General features: G+C 31.1%; 1 protein-coding gene across 1 annotated transcript in view; it reads right to left on the reverse strand.

The window, feature by feature from the left end:
- The window catches only part of LRP1B (LDL receptor related protein 1B), a 2,378,573-nt gene that overhangs the window by 1,897,229 nt on the left and 460,243 nt on the right, over positions 1-21,101 (reverse strand). The gene's annotated exons all lie outside the window — the stretch shown is intronic.

The raw sequence follows: 21,101 nt of genomic DNA on the forward strand, positions 1-21,101 counted from the left end.
TGGAGTTAGACACTTTGAAACATGTATCAATACTAGAGTATTGATGTGAAGTTCCAGGGGCTATTCCTCGGAACAAGGGAACCCAAAAATATCACAGTGGGTGGTTTACTTCTTTCTCTTCCCTTTTTTTTTTTATAGCAAATCTAAAACCTCAACCGTATGGAAGAGAACTTTTCCTGTACTTGTATATATAACCCACTTAACCCTCCTCTACTTTTCTCTTCTGACATTTAAAGGTAAAGAAGGCATTTATGATTCTGCCTTTACAGGATGTTCCTCAGATATTATGCTTTTGTTCTGGCCTCTTATTGAGCTCTTTTACTTGGATTCATGTGCTTTTCTTCCTCTGTCACCTGTTCTAGTTTTTTGATCCCTACTGGCTCACTTCCCAGACTCTGGACCTTGCCTGCCAAGATCTATAGTTTATCCCTTACTGATTTTTTTCTGATCATTATTATCTGACCCCTTGATTGCCTTCTTTCCAGCCTTATATGGCCTCTCTACATTTGATCAGTTAAATTTATAGGAACTCCCAGTTTCATTTCTATATAGTCTAACTTCAAAACTTTCTCATTCTCTGCTTTTTTTGCCAATGGAATCTTATATTAACACTTATGAATATACCTAGTTCACATAATCTCATTTTCATCCAACAAGAGGAAAGAATACAAAAGAAAGAATCTTATTTGACTCTTCTCCACATCCTTTCATAAACAGGCTTTGAGAGTTCACTTGGCATGCTAGGAGCTTTCTTTTGTATTCATATAGATGAGAAAATAGACTCCCAAAAAGCAAAGGCAAAGTAAGGATTTCAGTTTATCATCTTTATTCCTTAAGACTGTATTTGTAAACACACTTGTATTTCTTATTGTTTAACCACTGTTTTGTTCTCTTGTCACAATGAGAAAGTTCTTGGCAGATTATTTTTCACTGGCTTGAATAATTGACTATAGATGAAACATTGTCATAATAGTTAACACTATTTTTGTAGGTGAGTAAGCTATTCTTTCACAATAATTAAAATCATATGATAGAGACAAATACATTATTGTTTTATCCATCAGGAGATAATTTAGCAAATTTATTTTACTGATTTTTGCCAAAATGTCCAAAAGAGCCCTGCATATACTCTAAAGTTCTCAAATAATTTCTCTTCAGAAGAATCACATTTATAAATGGGCTATCTGAAAATTTTTCTCTCTTAACTGTCTCTACCAGGAGACAGAAATAAAGGCAAATGTTGATTAACTAGTTGATAGTCAAGTTGGTTTCTATTGTCTCCTTTGCATTTCTATAATACTTATATCCAATTTACTGAAATTCCCATTAGTTAAGAAAGCAGGAGCCAAAGTACTATCTATCAGGGATTTCATTGTCAATTCTGATCATATATTCCTTTTTGGAAGATCTTGATGCTTTGGGGGAAATGGAAAAATAAGTAATTTTCACTTAATCACCATTTAATCACTTAATAACACAAAAAGACTAAGGACCTCTGCCCTATATATGAATATTGATTAATTACAAATTTTCAGATGACCAGCACATTTGATACATAATAGATTTTTTATATACAAATCAATATGTATGCACAGCAAAATAACTATGATCGTAATCATAATCATAATAATCATTCCCACCTAACAAAATTGATCCTATTTATTTCTTGTTTAACTGATTTACCCATTTTTTACAATGAATTGGAACTAGTTAATTAACTAATATTATGTTGAATAATAGGTACATTTTCCTAAGATCAATTTTAAAATTTTGGTCCTTCAAAATTTTTCACAGATTTGAAAAGGGGGTTGTGTACTTAAATCTATTTCCAGCTAGATATTTCATGGAAGAAAGAATCATTAATCATGAAAAAGTTCATCACAGCAGTATACCATGATATAAAAGATTAAATAAGGGGCTATACATGAGGCATAACTGGATATATATCCTCAAAGTAGATAGATGACGTACTCTGCCTTCCATTTTTATTGTCATTTCTATAGAATGTATTAAACTCTGGAAAGGGGAATGTTAATTCTCATGCCACATAGTGTAGTACTCTAAATCTGAAGGATTACATAGAAATCTATAGGGAATTCTGGTGTCTTTTCAGACTGTCTATGGGCTTACAAATGACTCCTTTCAGTCCTTTAGTTGCATAAATAGAACCATTTCTATGTTTACTTTTCTTAACTTGACCCCTGTAGGGAAGAAGATAAGTTTCCTTTTCAGAAAATCCTAAAGTCTTCATCATTTCCCTGGATAGAATAACAGACTAGAAAAACATGTGCTTAGCCCATCCAAAATTTTAACTGGGTCTTCAAGGGGTGCTTTGACACCATCAGTAAAATGAGGATGATAGCATTTACTCCACAGTAATGCTTTAAGCATAAAATGAGATAATTGTAAAACAAATTGCAAACTTTTAAGCGCTAAATCAATATTATTATTTTTGCTGCTGATAATGATACAGCAATAACAATAGCACTGATTCATTTCCTCAAGTTTGCCATTATTCCCTCTTACAGATGAAAAAAATGATTGAGTCAGAAGTTAGATGACTTGCCAAGTTCACATAGTAGTAATTATCTGGGGCTGGATTGAATTCAGGTCTTCCTGACTACAAATCCAATGATATATCTGCTAGATGCATCATGAAATTATAGTACTCCACAAGCTTCTTGCATTTGGAATGTTATACTCATCTGTATTTCTCTCTATAGCTTGGCACAATACATTGCTCATATTTCAATACTTTGGTAGATTTCATCGGCATTGGTGTTCTTTCAAACTGTCTGGGTTGAGATCACTTTACACCTTACCTTGTATAATCCTTAACAATGTCCCCCTATATGGAACATCTCTGTACTGTGCAAGGACCCTTCTCCTGGTTTCCTTAATATTGTATAAATATTAGGATAATATGTGGAATGTCCTTCTGTTATCACCTGTTCACTACTGAGAACACCTGGCAATTTTCTATTCTGGTCTACCATAAATCTGGTTATGATTTTTTATATCACTTATACAAAACTAATCATTTTGGTAACATAATGCAATTTAATGATATGCAATGCATATAATAAAACAGCAATAATACTAACTACTGTTTATACAGAACCCACTATGTGTTAGACCCTGCTGAGCACTTTGTGAATTTTATCACAAGAAAACTGGGAGGCAAGTATTACCACAACCTCCATTTTAAAGTTGAAGTAACAGGTAGATAAAGGTTAAGGATTTTTGTCAGTGCCACACAGCTAGTTAACTGATGAATTTAAATGCAGATCTTCCTTATTGATATGCCACTATCCAATATGGGTGTTTTCTTTGGCTCACTTAAAATGTTGAACTTGTTGAGTACATGATGAAAATTTAACAAATAAGTGATTTTTCTGTTTACACAATGGAACTCATAAGGAATTTCTTCTGCTTTAGAAAAGCTATATTTGGAATCTTTGCCCTTTGAACTTTAATTCTATGTGGTAATATATAACCACACTTTCCATAGTCCCTTCCCTCTTTGCTACAGTATGTACTATCTGAGCTGTTTATGCTTAAAGCTCTCATAAATCTTTTTATATCTCTTATGAAGTTATCATACTTGATTTTTGTTTTTATAATTATATTTATTTTTTCTATTTCTCTAGCTTAATTGTAAATAAATTTAAAGGGCAGAGACAATATTACATATGCTTGTTATTTTCCTAACATGCGACATGGATTTTTGAATATAGGCAGCATTTAATAAAAGTTTCTTAAATTTTAGTTCGTCTAATTTAATGATTAGGCAGATAGATAACATGGTGTACAAAGCATTGGGCTTGGAATCAAGAAGATATCTTCATGTGATCAAATTAGAGATCTGTAACAAATTATTTAAACATATGTGCTTCAGTTTCCATCACTGTAAAGACAGCTGGAGAAGAAAATGGCAAATCTTTGTTGTATCTTTGCCAAGAAAATCCCAAAATAGGGTGACAAAAAATTAGATATGGCTGAACAACAGTAATTCAGTGACTGAATTTTTTCTGCCCTTTTAGTTCCTGATGGTGATAACATAACTCACAATAATAAATGTTTTAAATTAGTCTGTATATATATTTAAATTCTTTCAAATTAACAATTTAGTTGATTTATTATAGAGTGAATATTTAAATACATACTGTTCACTTAGATATTTAAATAGCTTTTTCTCCTCTGTATAAAGGCATTAATAATTTCAAATTCACTGACATGACCAATAGTCATTGTTCCATAGTAGTTGGAGAGAAAAAAAAAAAAGATAAATCCTACAGGTGAATTCAATCCAATTTCCCAAAGATATTAGTTCAGGAGTAATTATGTTGAATTATATTGTATTCAATTATAGATTGTTATTATAGTTGGATTAGTTGAATCATATTTGAAATGAGACAGAGTTAAGGTTAAATGAAAAATCAACTACCAGATGTAGGATGAGTCAGCTTCCCAGACAAAACAAAGAATTTTCTTTTTCAACAAAACTGTTTATTGCCCTAAGATATTCAGGGGAAGAGAGGTGTGACTGGAGTCAGGTTGAAACATTTGCTTTATTTTTTGCTTTAATGAAATGCTTACTATAGCTTTAGGTTTATGAAATGACATGTTACAATAAAATTCACATTAATGTAAACAATAATGAAAAAGAAATCTTAAGAATTAGTACCAATTTAAAAAAAACATATATATATTTCCATGAACATTTAAAACATTTATATTTTGTGGGGTACCTATAAATGCTAGGATTTGAACTTCTGAGATAAATATAATTTTTGTATCTGCCTTCAAAATATTCTATCTTTAGTGCTCAATGCCCCTGAGTATCAATTCAGAAAAACAACAATTCAAAGTCAACATCAATTTCATAGAGCTTTTCAGCTGATTGAAGTAAGAAATCCACTTTCTAAAATGGAGATAAACAAAGAGAAATATTTAAGAACTGCAAATTCAGTATTTTTCTAAAACATACCTATTGCTCTTTAACACTTCTCTAATTTCTGCATGTCACATCATTCTTTTCTAAGTAGACACTAATAATGAATTATTGAATGGGAAGAGAGAAAAGAAAAATCAAATACTGAAAGCTTATAGGTCATTGCTAATAATGGGTACCTTAAAATTATGAAACTATATAGTAAAGATAATGATTCATTCAAACCAGTTAAAGCATTTAATTACCAACTATGTAGAAAAAATTATTCAAGGTTTTGAGACTACAGAGGGAGAAAAATGAAAGCCAAGCTCATAAGAATTTAATATTCTTCTAATAATAGGAAAAATTATATGACATCATGTAGCTACATAGTGCATAGAAAATGTTATAGATTTAAAGTAAAAAAGACCACAGTTCAAATCTGATCTTATACACTTCCTAGATGTATTATCCTGGGCAATTTGCTTAACCTTTTTAAACCTCAGTTACTTAATTTTAATTTGGGGGTAATAATAGCACGTATCTCCCCTGGAAAGTTTTATAAAAATGTTAGCTGTCAGGACTACAGTTATGTATTTAAAACAACAAATGCAAATGCAAAGTATATGCAAAATAATTTTAAGAGGAAGTGAATGCTGATAATTGGACAAGAGGAAGAGGGAAAGGGGGGAATCTTCAGAAAATATCTTACTTGAGCTATACAAATAAGTTCAGCATTAATGAAAATACAAAAGATCAAATGTCAGAAGGCCTGGGTTCTGCTCAAAAGACAATTAAACTGTGCAATACCACTACTAGCTTTGTATTCCAAAGAGATCAAATAAAAGGATGGGGAGAAAGGCTTATATATTAAAAAAAATGTTTGGAGCAGTTTTTTTTTTTTTTTTTGGCAGAATACGGACCAATTGGAGAATGACTGAGTGGTTTATGAATATAATGGAAGATTATTATTCTATAAAAGCAGACTGACTTCAGACTAGTATATTTCAGGAGAGTCTGGACTTACATGAATTGATGCTGAGTGAAATGAGCAGATCCAGGAGAACATTGTGTACAGTAACAGCAACATTGCATGATGATCAATTTAAGCTCTTCTCAGCAATACAATGAAACAAGACAATTCCAAAATATTCTTTATGGAAATGTTGTCCACATACAGAGAAAGAACTGTGAAGTCTGAATGTGGATCAAAACCTAGTATTTTCAATTTGTGGGAGGTATATGTTCCCTTTATTATGTTACTCTTTTAACATGACTAATAGAGACATATTTGCACATGTATAACCTATATGAGATTTCATGCAGCCTTCAGGAGAAGGGATGAAAGGGGGAGGAACTGGGTCTCAAAATCACATAAAATGAATGTTGAAAACACTTTATATGTAACTGGAAAATAATAAAATACTATTTTAAAAAGTTCACCTTCTGCAATTACAAAAGAACACTCTCCCAAAAGAAGATTCCAGATGTAGTTTTGCCCCTTACTACCTGGGCATATTACTCCACACAGGAGAAACAACACAGAATATTGAAAAAAAATGGTCAAGATTTAGGAGATATAAGTTCCATAACTGGTTCCAGAAAACAAATTGGACAACCACTTCTTTGTGAGTTTCAATCACTTTGTTTATAAAATTAAGAGCCTAGATTAGAGTCAATACAAACTAGATAATGGTATGAGAATATTTTTTATATTTCTGTTTTTAATTAAATCTATTGTTTTCAACAAGATCTCAGATATTCTTTATACAGGAACAAAATCAAAAAATCTTTATGGAATCCTCATTGTGTATACAAATATTTTTATGATTGTTGTAATTCTTAATAGTTAATATTTGTATTGCTTTTGGGGCTTTGCAAAATAATTACCAGAGGAGATTACTTATAATCTCTTCTGAATCTCATGAATCTCTATTAGGTAGACAGTGTTATTATTCCCACTTTATAGAGGAAGAAACTGATACAAAAAATTGTTTGCTCAGGGTCAAGTTCCTGGCTGCGTATTGCAATCAGAATATGAATCAGAACTGCTTGATTACAAGCCCTGGACTGTATCCATTATACCATGTAGCTGTCTATTAGGTCCCTAGAACTGAGACCTTAGTTCCTTACCCATATTCCCTCTACTTCTTTGGTTCCAATTTTCCTATATTTCTTGTATCAATAACAAAAGGAAAACTTTTCTTCATGGGAAAGATGAGATTCAACCACTGGCCATTGCTTTCAATAATTTTGTGGGTTTGTGGGCAAGCAGTGATTACCTAGTCATACAATTATTCATTCAATTCTCTTTGAAAAGAAATTGAGAAACAATGTTTAATAATGCTTGTAAAACATGTAAACAATTATAATGAAGAATAAATGAAAATGAGTTAATAATTTAAATGAAAGTTAAAGTAATTTGAAAAATGAGAAGTTTGTTAAATATAAGATGGAATTTTAAACTGTCTTTTCATTTTTTTTTATTCAGGAAAAGAGGGGGAAATAAAGTGAAATATAAGAAATATAAGAAAGACTGTAAGTCTTCCAATTCACACTCTTACATATATTTTGATAAACCCCTTTACCTGAATATTATAATTAGTATATAATTATAATTATATTAATTCATTCATATTTTCAGATGACAGCCAAATTACAATGATTGAAAAATATCTTTCAATTGTTGCTATCATATACTGTAAAAAATGTAAGACTTATGCCAGGTGGAACACTGAAGTGGCTGCTGACCATCATATCCTAGAAAACCTTTGCCTTCTGACATCTGAAAGAATAATGACTATAAGGAGATATTTAGTCATTTTGCATAGATTCATAAAATAAGCATTTCGTATTCCATTCCATCAGGATATTTAGAACTATGGGGCTCTTTGTTAATTTATGATAGACAACTGAAATATTTTTAATAGTTTTCCATGAACAATTTGGCTCCTTCATTCTTCTACTTACTCTATCCATTGACTGCTTCAATAACTATTACTGATGATTTTTGTTTTTACATGTGAAAATTAATATTTATATCATACTTTCATATCCTTTGGGAACTATTGATCTCCAAATTAAGAAGAGAGTGATTACTTAAAACATTTTAGGAGACAAAAAATGATAATAAAGTCATATAGAGGAATAATGATATACAATTTATTTTAGGATTTTCTTACAAACTTGGTGAGTTGGACAGTTTCTCATCTTTTGTTTTCCATTCATCTTTTAAAAACTAGATAGCTATCTATATTCATATGGAAATAGTAATATTTTCAAGAAAATCATGACTCCAAGTGAAACAGTATCATATAGAATACTCAAATCTTAAGGTGAGAATACTATTTCTGGCAGATGATATAGACTAAAATAAATAGTTGTAATAAAATTAGTATTTCTTGCCCTCATGGCCCTTCATTGAAGACAGAAGAAAGCAATTATCTTATATTCAAAAAATTATCACTCCATCAACTTTTCTTGTGAGATGAACACCTTATGATGACCTTAAAGTATTTCAAGTTGGCTGAATTTGTAGGTGGATTAATTTACTTCTTTATCTGTTTTCTGTTGCCAATATTCTCTCACCACTTCAGTCTAGTGAAAACATTCACCAGACAGCTTGAGGGATCCCTAGATCTGCCAGACATGCATATATGCAACTCAGATGCAAACAAGTTGCTTACAAACAAAACTTCATGATCAAAGTGGTTGTTTCTTGTTCTCCATGTATGACAGTGCCTTTGACTTTGCTGGGCATTAATATAAATACACAGAATTACTGATGAATTCTCTCACTTCATATTGCTATATATGGATATATGCGTATAAATATATAGTGTGTCTGTAAATATATTTAAATAAATGCTGTACATGCTAATTCTCCTAATAGATTGTAAGTATCCTTGACTCAGAGACTGTACTTTTCTTTTTCTTTCTCCTTTATTTTCTCCCTTCCTCCCTCCCTTTTTCTACTCTTGTAACTCTTTTCCCTCCCTCCCTCCCTCTCTTCTTATCTTCTTTCCCTCCTTCCCTTCTTCCCTCCCTCCCTTCCTTCAACCTTGCTTTTTCTTCCTTCCTTCCTTCCTTCCTTCCTTCCTTTCTTCCCAACCTACCCTTTTCGTCATTCTCAACATTAAATCTGGATTTTTCTCTTTCTTCATTAATTAAAAGTTATTAGATGTCCACTGAGTGGGAGATATTGAATCAGAAACTGTGAAAGGTCAAATTAAATAAGATCAAAACAAAAATTCTAACCTGTTCTCAGCAGACTATGATTCTCTAGGTCTTTTCCTTAGACTCAAAAATTGTCTACCACTGAGCACTGATTTTCTTTTCTGCTCTTCCAACATACAGAATAGATCAAGAAGAGAAAAATAACAGCTGGTGAAGAGGGATCCAACAGAGAATAAAAATATAAATGCTAAGAAAATAAAAAAAAAAAACAATGCTCTCAAAGGACTAGAATTAACTACTAAAATGAAACAATAATTTTCAATGGAATGACCACTAGAAAGGAAGTCAAAAAACTGGAATTCCAGTCTGCTTGTGTCATTTACTAGTTGTAACTTCTGTCATAACTTTCTAAAGTCTCAATACAAGTATCTTCAATCTATATTGCAGCATGATATAGAATTTTATTTAGGCTTAAATTTCTTTTGCTAAAGCTATCTGTTATGGGAACAGCTGTTCTTATAACTTTGGCATTGTGTTTCCAGTAATGTTCTCATTACTGAAAAAATCCTCTGCCGTGGTTACCTCAGGAGGACTATAGAAAAAAGAAGGATCTAGTTTACTAAAGGACTTCATTCAGGACCATATTCAGGCAATAATGATAGTCTGTTTCTGTCTCTCTTCAAGAGTCATCAAAAACAGAAATGAATCTTTCCTTTTAACCAGAAAAGGCAGTTAGCAAATCAAAAATGATATATACAATGGTAAAGAGAAAAGTATCTCAATAAGGGTCCAATCCTTCCAGCTCTATATGGATTCCTTTCCCACTTATCTCTTTATTTGTCTCCCCAAGGAGTTTAAAAAAAAACATTATTTCCTTCTCTGATTTGTATTTCTTTATTTTCAAATGACATCTCTCATGATAGAAGTGAACTGCATGGTGCTGTGAAGATGCTATGTTTTTTTTCCTCCCTTCCAAATCCATTCTACTTCTTTGAGTTTGACATAGTGTATAAGAAGGAAAACAAAACCTTGGCATTTGTTTATTTACTTTAAGGGAAAACATATCTATTTTTATTGTTCCAAGTAGGACTTCATCCAAGTGAAAATAATGGGTTAAGAAACCACTTAAAATAGCTAAAACAAAAATAAAGACATGATACTTAAAGGTTTGACTGAAGGAACAGAGAATAATTAATAATATTCTAAAAATGTAATATAAAACATCTGTATGTGATTAAAGAGAGAGATCTGTTATATATAAGGAATTTGGAGATTTTTTTTTGAAAAGTCACACTACGTAGCAAAAGGAAGATTTATTGCTCCCATTTAAGAAGCAATATTGTGATTTAAAGAACAAAGTACCATTAGGGATCATTATTATTGTTTTTAAGAAAATTGTCATTTTTTTTTGTTTTTTTTTTTCTATCAAACAATTCATTGTTAAAGTTGGGATCATTTCTTTTCTGGGTAACAAAAAGCAAAACAAAAATCAAAAACAATTCTTCAAAACAACTAGACAACAAAAAAATGTGGTTTTTAAAATAGGTATATCTATATGTGCAAATTACACATATACACATAATATATACATATAAATATTATATATATATATATATATTCTATAATGCTTTAGGAGTCAGACTTGTACTCTCTCCAAGATTTGCATGTAGTTGTGAGATATAATAAATACTAAGTCATATAGATTTTTTCAGCTCTTCTAACTGGTACATTTCTTCCCAACTCCTGAGTTTGTAATACTGTTGTTTCTTTCTCTATCCTTCTCACTTCCATTCCTTCTCATTATTTATGTAGGAAATGAGATATTAGAGCAAACTATACTCAACATGAAGGACTTGTCAGTAGTGGTATGAAATAGTTTTGTTACAGGCATTCAACAAAATGTTAGGAATTAACAATGAAAATTGTTCCATATGGTGCCTCTCAAAGAACTTAGATTCTGTTTAAAGTCTTCATTTGTTTGCATAGAAATTGATATGCTTTCACCTTGAATCAGTTCTAGATGCATTTTTTTAATAGGGAGGCAACAAAATGCTATCTTAAATTATTTATATTCACAGCCAATATCTACTTCATATTTTTGACAGTCAAATTTAGAGATTCTTCATATTTTAAATGTTGTCACAACGTTCTAATTATATAAATTTGATTTACAAATGAAGATCACAAGTTTCATTTTTAATTACTATTAGTTCTGAATGTCATGGGGAGAATAGATAACAATAGCATAATTAGAATACACTACAAGCGTTTACACTGATCCACGAATCTATTCTAGTGACCTGCTAAAGTTACCAAAATTTCTACCATTATGAACCTGTGAGATAGTTCTATAAATAGATTAGGAAGGATTAATTTTTGAAATTACCGTCCTTTCACCTAGCAAGAGACACAGAACACAGAACAGATTGATTTTTATTAGTAGAGGGAATATAGTGTGGAGAAGACTAAGTCTGCTGCCCCAAAAGGGTAAGTCCAGATACAGTGCAATGGAAAGATGGCTCCAACAGTTATGTAAGGAAGGGATGACAGAATCATGACATTTTATTACTAAAGGAAATAGAGTACTAAAAAAAAAACACTGGGAGAATCTTAAAGAAATTTTTGCCTTTTGTTTAAGATAATGTTAGCATTATCTAAAAGGAAAGCTTACAAATAATCACATTATATAATATATCATATTATAATAGTTGTACCACACATATTCATTTAACTTAAAAAAATAAGGAGATAATATAAATAAAACTACAGAATCTATCCTCATTAAGCTACTTCTCTTTTCTTCTTCTCTTCTTAATGAGTGTGAAATTTGGGATATAAATCTTCTGTTGCCTTAATCAGACACATTACCATGTGTCTCTCACAAGTATAAATATCTTATCATGCTAGGTGTGATTTTAGGATATCCTTATCCTTATCTCCACAGACAATCTTTTATTCTATAAGATTGTTAAATTTAATGAAAGGCATGATTTATTTGGATTGCTTAGATGTTCTGGGCAACTAGAATGCTTCTGCTCTGTTCACTTTCATGTTATTTTGTTTGTGTTTGTGTTTTTGTATTATCTATTTTGTTTCATGCTGAAACAGGAAAAAAAGTTGTTTTGTGGTATTTTGAACACTCTCTATTATAATATTTGAACTAGATTCTTTTATGGGCATTTTAGCATTTTGATTATATCAGCTAAGTCTTCATATGTTATTCTTTTTTTTAAATTCCTGAGCAGTGATCCTATTATCTCCACCCCTCCATTACCCCTCTCTATCAATATCTCAGATAAGTATAACTAAAAATAAAATTTATATTCAATTGTTTCCATAGTGATCACAATTGATCTACCTATTTTCTGATTCAATTTTGAGGATGCCATTTGCTTTCCAACTACAAAAGTTTAAAGAAACTAAACAGTATATTATGGATAACATAGTTTTTATGACAAATTTGACTATACATAAATTTTGTCCTGTGTTCTTCTTTTAGGACCAAAGCTTTGTAACATGTAATTATTTTTTATTATTATTATAGCTTTTTATTTACAAGATACATACATTTGTATAACTATGTGGTAGAAAGCTGCCATATCACCGTCCTAGGTCATGATTGAAGTAGACCCTGCCTGACTGTAAAAGCATCGAACATGATTCCTATATAATATGATGTCTAGGTGGTCTTATAGGCTTCTGAAACCAAGAGACTTTAGCGTTTATGTGGTCTTCGTTTGACAAATTGATGAAACTGAGTTTCAGCTAGATTAAATATTCTTGTTCAAGGTCATAAATTATAATTACTGCTATGTCATCACTAAAAATAGTGATGACTTCAATGATTTTTGTTTTACTTCTTAAAGACATATAGCCAGTGTATAGAGTTCATTCTCTGATCTTGACATATGTTTTACTATTAAATATAGGCCATTGAAAAGCTGAATTTTTGCTAGGTTTTCTTTTTTAGATTAGGGAAGATAAACACTATACTAGTTCAAAAAGATTACAGATACCAAATGTTCAATGTTTCAATAAATTGATGATTTAAATAACATAGGCTTGATATGCTCTAATTTTATTTGATTTTCACCCATGACTTTCCACAAAATCCTTAATGGAGGATATATTCAATATGCTAAGAAGCCTTATTTTAGGTCCTATAGTCTTGAAACATTTTCACAGTTATGTTTTATTCCTTGTTTAGGATGAATGATTATTCTTTTTCTTGCATGTATTTCTTAAGAATTTTCTTGAACTAATTTGTGTGTGTGTGTGTGTGTGTGTGTGTGTGTGTGATTATTGTTAATTTACCCATCATTACCTTTTACATTCCAGGAATTTTTTTTCTCTGGCAACTGGGATGACCTATGATTTACAGCTAAATACCATCACCAGGAGAATATACTATGAGGTGTTGTTGTTGTTGTTTTTGCAGGAAGTAATGTGGGATCTTTGAAAGCAAAACTAACTTGCTTTCTCTGATTGAATTCTCATTAATGATACAAGGTGATCATGAGTAATTTCCAGATAATTTTCTGTAATAGACTACATATTCAGTCACAGGATTGATTGAAAGTAATGACAAAATACTTTCATATTTTTTATTACTGAGAACAATTTTAAATTTTTCTTATAAGATATCTCACATGCATATTAAGATAATATAGGATTTCTTTATGGAAGCAACCATTTTCAGTGATCTGCCATTGATCAATGGTCAAATGGGCATGAAACAGGAAGAATCATGTTTTATTTTACTTTCATGAAAATCTTTCAAAATGCTTTTTAATATCAATTTATTTCCAGTGAAATAACAGAATAAAAGCACAAAAATGTTCTATATAGCAACAACTCATTTGAACTTCATTACAACCTTTGATTGAAGTTATGGAAGAAAAATTATTGGGTATTTATGGAAAAATAAGGACTTCCATAAGTATGCATGATAGACATTATTTGCCATTAGTCTTGGAGACATACTCTGTTATACAGATAACAGCATTTCAAGTCAGAAAGCCTTGATTCAATTCTGACATATATTAGGTTTCTGACCATAGATAAACCAAGAAAATTCTCATTTCTCGAAGACAAATTATACATAAGTTTTAATAATAACTAATAATATTATCATATTAATATCTTATTAATAATAATAAATAATAATACAAATAGGTGGAGGGACTTTCCACACTGGTAGTTCTCATACTAATGATATAGTACCAGTAGGGCAAAAGTTCTGGATAGTTTAATTTTAAAATGTTAAGCTATTTAAATGATAGAAATACTTTCTATCATTGTTTGAAATGACTTAATGAACATGACTAATATTGAATTACCATAAACAATGGTGTAGATGTAGACAATGGCATGGACTAAATCAGTATAATAATATTAGACTTCTGACAATTTATTCACCATTCTAATCAACCATTTTTGCTATAAAAGTATACAGAGGTAATATGAATTCCTGCCAGGAAAGCACTTTGGCTCCTTTTAAAAATAAATTCAAATGTCAAAGCACAGTGTAAGTTTTTCAATGATAGAAGATTTGTTTCTCTTTTCTTAACTACCAGGCAAAACTGAGTCAAAAGTTTAGTAAAGTATTGCTTTCAAGCAGTCCATTTTGAAAAGATAGGGAAAGGTCCATACAAGAGAATAAACTTAGGATTCCTGACAATGTGTATTTAAAGTGTTTAAAACAATTGCTTATAAATAATATAGACATTTTATTTTTTTCATTTTTTCCTCTCCTCAGATATGATAATTGTAAAAATAGCCCTTAACAACTTCAACTGGTTGTCAAGTTGTTAATATACAGAAATGGAATACATTTCTGTATATAATTCTCTGAGTCACCAGAATAGAGAATATACACCTATATATTATTGCTTCAATATACTTGATACAAAAAAAAAAAAAAAAAAAAAAAAAAAAAAAAAAAAAAAAAAAAAAACAAAAAGAGAAAAGACGAATAACTTTTAACAACCCTGGAAAGAAGCATGCCTTGATTCCTCTTTATTATCTTTTACTTATTATTACTAGATTATCTAAGGCATACTGAATGGTGAGGTTAATGACTTAGTATGCTGCTAACACATGAATTCCTTCCACTGCTCATTAATGCTGAGCAAATCAAGCCCCTTTTGTATACTTTATTTACTGCTTCTTAATGTGTATATAAAACATACACATAAAAAAGAGAAAAGAACTATTAGCTATACAGTGAGTGCTGTTGTGGGTCTCTGTCTTTCCAAGGTGCTTATTGGGCATATGGTATGGGGAAAATATCTTTCCAGAAATTTGAGACAAACCTTTTATGTGTGTTAAATTCAATAAAGTCAATCATTTCACTCCGCTACCAATGTCTTCCAGTAGTGACTGTAATCATGCACTGAATCTTATTTTAAGTCAAAGGACAACCTGATGAATTAGAAAATGATGTAAATGCATACATATAAGATCCTGAAGCAATCTAGAAATATAGTCAGTAGTGAAGAATAGGATTGCATGTGATTATAACATCTTGGTTATAGTAATTGATCTTCCTATTTCTACTCTTCATTTCTAACTAGCTAAATATATCTCAAAAAGAAGGGATAAACATTATTTCTAAAATTTTATGACTATAGCTTATTACCTGGAAAATATATTATGTGTACTTCAGTCTTCAAGAACATATTCATATATTTCCTTAAATAAATAACTACTTACACATTTATGTGTATTCTTATATATTTGTCATGGTGATACTATTGGATTATTTGTCTTTTTTTTTTTAAACAGTACCTTCCTTGAAGTTTGACTATTACTTATATAATTTTCACTTCTATCTGTATTACAATAGTATTATGTACAAAACAGGTATTAAAATTGTTACTAATGAAAATAATAATTTGTCAGCTTCATATGATCAAAGTAATGGAGTCAGCCTGAATACAATTGTCTATATGTTATGATTTGTTAAGAGTTAGAGGCTCTCCCTGCTTATGTATCTTCTTATACAACTGATTTTAGGACTTCATAAGTAGGAAGAGCCAGGAAAATGATAAGTTAGCCGGTGGTATGCTGGAATGATGTGCTCCATTATCTCATACAACAACTTATTCAAAATTCAATATTCTCTACCTTACCACTTTCTTCATGAGGATTCATCTCAAATTACTTGATTTAGAGCTCAATTTGTGGCATTTGCATTATATATAAAACTTTTAAGGAAAACTGAGGCAATGGACTTCTGGTTCAACCTCAGGGATTCAGGTTGAAATATAGAAAAGGCAAAAAGGACAAATTGGGTTCATGTCCTTTACATTTTTCCTGTACATTTAAACATGGTTCATCTATACTCCTAGAATTAAAATATAGTAGTTCCCTAATATTTTCATTTAAAATGAAAACTTCTATGTTTAATTCCTTGTAATCTAGCCCCTCTCTAAATTTGTAGCTTTTTAATACATTACTCTGATTCACATACTTTAAATTCCAATCTTCCTGATTACTTGTTTCTCACGCATGATGTTCCATCTTGTGTCCATGCCTTAACATAATCTGTTCTGCTCTTTTAATCTTTACTTTGCTCTAGAATTAATTTTCATGCTACTTTTTTGAATTTTATTTCCCATCTCCATCTGTAGGTGCAGTGTTTTGCCCTCTATGATATGCAATACTTCTCTTTATTGGATATTTAATTTATCTTGAATATGTTTTTTTGGTACAAAGTTGTTTACATGCTGCCTCCCCTATTAGACTGCAAGTTCCCTAGGACCAAGACTGTCTTTTGCCTTTTCTTTCATTTCCAGTATTTAGACAATATCTGGTATATAGTAGGTACTTAATAATCATTAATGTTTATTGACTGACTGACTAAATGTGGTTGTCTCCCCTATTAGAATATAGAGAAAGACTTTTTTTTTTTAATTTTTGTCTTTGCATCTTTGCTACTTATCAAAGTGATTGGCATTGCCTGACTACCTAATTATCTTTCAGTTCAGAATCATTCTAAATCCATAATTTTGATTAAATTCTAAAGAAACTCATGTGTATGGGATACAATTTGTCCCGCTTTAGATTGAATATAAAGGAATGCTAGTTAGTTATGAGTTTTCAATGAAGTTATGAGTGTTCAATGAAACGGGAATTGAGAGAATTGGGAAAACAGAGCAAGGAAAAACTGAAGTACCACAAGCTTCGTTACATTCATTTTTTTTTTTTTAAATGAAGATAAAAATTCAGATATCCACTGGCTAAAAGGCACCAGTGTCTGTGCCCAAGGCCCTCATATTTCTGTTGTTCACTAAAATGTTCTGAAAGATAGAGTAGTCAAAAACCACTGTAAGATCAGGTTAGGTGTTATCATTTCAGTTTCAGCAGACATTCCCCTGTTCTGAACAATTATTTTACTTTGACAGAAATGGAAATTTGTGCCACATTGTTAGAGAGAGACTAATAAGTTTCCTTACCCATGGGAAGTGGAGGTGCTCTAGGTCAGTCAAAATTGCAATTGAAATAGCAATGCCATTCACCTTTCCATTTTGATCTGGGAAGTGGACTCTCTCTCTCTCTCTCTCTGTCTCTCTCTCTGTCTCTCTCTCTCTCTGTCTCTCTCTCTTGCTTTCTCTTTTTTGCTCTCTCTGTCTCTCTGTCTCTGTTTCTCCCTATGTCTATGTCTGTTTTTCTCTCTGTCTCTCTGTGTCTATGTCTCTATTTCTGTCTGTTTCTGTCATTGTCACTCTCTCTCTTCCTCCCTCCCTGTCTCTGTCTTTCTGTATTTATATTCATAGGTTTATGTATGTATATGGGTGTGTATATATATATATATATATATATATATATATATATACACACACACACACATAGGACATATAGTTATACATGTATACACACATATATAAACATACACAGACTGTGCTTGGATAAATAAATATACAAAGTATGGGATTCTTAAAAAATGACTATGTAATCTCTAGCTAAAGCATATTCAATATTAATAGCATCATTATTCACTCAGCATTTGTCATAAATGGTTGTCTCCAGAGTCATAATAACAATAAATGCTGATTTTCATTGTTGGAAATGTTGCTGTTTCTACTGTTTTCATGAAGGTGCAGAGGAAGAGACATTACCACATAGTCCTTAAAATTCCATAAATGCATATATTTATGTGCATATACATATGTGTCTATATGTATGACTATATATGTCATATGTATATTATATCTATAGAACATAGATTATAGATACAGATTTATTAATCTTTGAGAGAGAGAGAGAGACAGAGACAGAAACAGAGAGAGAGTTAGGTAAGTAGGTAGTAGGTAGGTAGGTAGGTAGGAGATTAATAGAGGTAATAATGGGGAGAAAGAAGCTTGCAGAGCTGTATGTGGTAAATTTTCTTCTTAATTTGAAATGTGAGTCGTGCAATTATTATTAGGATTAAAGAATATTAGGAATAGTTTGCTAATTCGGGAACTTATCTTAGTATCATATTTTACTCAAATTATCTTTGCAATTTTCCTCAATTACTTCTTAGAATTTTTGTTTGTATTTGTTTTGGATTTATGACATAAAATCAGTTGTTTTTATTTATCTTTAACTATACAGTCTCTTTTAGATCTTCCTAACAATTATCTGTCAAGATGTTGCTGTGAATTTTCTTCAGGTCTGAATACAACTTAATGAGAACCTATTTTGCTTTTAATTAGGGAAGAAATATATTTTAGGATGTTTATGAATTTCAGATTCTGATATAATACAATAACATGTTCATTTGTTACCCCTTGCAACAGATGGTAGAAGCTATTTTGTCCTGGATTTTTTTATACTAATCACCTCTTTCATTGTTTTTGATATGTTATGTGCTTATACTATCTCCTCCTGAAACCATATTCCTGCCTTAATTATCCCTAACTCCTCATCAAAACATTTCTCATTTATTCATTCATCTTTAAACCATTTCATTCAAAATGAAATCACAGCTCTATTCTCAAATTTATATATTACATTCTTGATTTTTTTCAACAAATTCACTTTCTATCTTATTACTTTAACTGAAATATACATTGTATTTAGGATTTATATGCTTTGATCTTTCTCTTTTGGAAGCCATTCCTTCTTCCATTCCCCTCCGCCCACCCAGTCAAAGGATCAGAAGAAAGGGTTGGCATACTTTTTGCTTCCTGACACTTATACTGTCTCCTTCCTTCACTACTGCAATATCTACTACTGCTCTAAAGTTAATACTCCAAGTAAATTTCTTTTATGGAACAATGGGATTACAGAAATTAGGTCTTAAAAAGAACTTAAAGATCCTCTATTCTAATTCTCTCATTTTAAATTTGGAGAAATCAAGATTCAGATAACTCAATGTTACCTATGTTTATGTTTTAGTAATTCCTATCCTAGCATGCTTTCTCCCACCCATTCCAACATGGTTGACCTGCTAATTTTCGTCCTCAGGTAATATCCACCATCTACTCTCTACTCTCTCTATTACTTATCCCAAACTGCTAATGACATCAGGGAAAATTACAAAATTAAGCTGATTTCAACAACTCTAAATTTGTGGTGCATAAACTCAGCTGGGTTCTCACTGTTGCTTAACTATGCTTTTACTCTGCTCATCATATTTCCCTGTCTCATTCCTCCCATAACAATTGTTCTAAGCCATTTCTTCTTCCCCCCCCCCCAAGTCCCAAGATATACTCCTCCCTTATCCATGCCAAATAACTACACTTACATTTTACTGAAAAAATTTACTCATTTTTACCTACCCATACATGGATAGGAACATATTTGACTCATCCTATAAATTTTGGTGTCAAAAATAAAAATTTCTCATTAAGAAATTATTTTTAGGGAAGGCATCTGTAAAATTCTTCCAGGATTATGATCCAACAATCATTTCTTCTGTGTTTTATATAAATTTTCTATCACTCTTTTTATATTGATTTATTTTTACTATTTGTATACAAACATATCAAAATTAAAAAAGATCTCTTATCCCACCCACCTTATTCCTCTTTTCCTTTCCTGTTTTATGTCAAAATTCAAGGAAAATTAATTATTTATATCAGGTTCTTCTATTTGATGACTTATTCACTCTTCAACTTAGTAGGAGTAATCTGACTTTTGCCTTCAGAACTCCATTTCCTTCTCCAATTTGTTTCCAGATCAGTTGCTGAGTTAATGCCTTTCTTTTTTTTTTTCTTTTTTTTTTTTTTTCATTTTAGTCTTCATCGTGCTTGACCTCTTTATAAAATCTCACTGTTGATCACCATCTTCTATTCATCTTCCTTTGGTTTAACATAGATTACATTGCATTCATTCATCTCTCTAATCACTCTCCTTTGTCTTCTGTTCTTCTCCCCCACCCTTAAGACTATCTCTACAAGTTTTTGCTGGTCCAGTTTTTCTATTTTTGTCATACTCTTCCTTAGTAATTTACTTCATTTCCCAGATTCCCACTACCACTAATATGACGTTAACTTCCAGCACTTCTAACTTTTATCCCTTGTGAGTTTCAGCATCTTGCCTTCAAAACTTAATGAACATATCAATGTGGATGTTGCAATGACACTGAAAACTCAGTTTTAGATATTTCAGGTTTGCATTCCAAATATGTTTACAAATCTTGTCTTTCAATAGTCCTTTCTCTCACTATTAACATCAGTGGTCACAGGTTCAATATATAGTTTGTTTCTCCCTCTGTGATTCTTCTTTATATCCAATCATTTACCAAGCTCTGTTCTTCACTTTTACTTTGACATATTTCTCATGTCTTGTTGTGATTGGTATCTCTCTATTCCCCCCTTTATTACTCTAATATAGAACTATGTTAGTATCTTCTACCAAATAAGACTTCACATCTCTAATCTCCCTACTTTAATCTATCTTTCATAATTTTGCTATGCTAATTTTTCTTACATATCAACCTGGTAATCTCATCCATATTCTCAAAAATCTCCACTGGCTTCCTTTCACATTTCAAATAAAG

Source organism: Sarcophilus harrisii, chromosome 3 (genome assembly GCF_902635505.1).
Source record: "Sarcophilus harrisii chromosome 3, mSarHar1.11, whole genome shotgun sequence".
Classification (NCBI taxonomy): domain Eukaryota; kingdom Metazoa; phylum Chordata; class Mammalia; order Dasyuromorphia; family Dasyuridae; genus Sarcophilus; species Sarcophilus harrisii.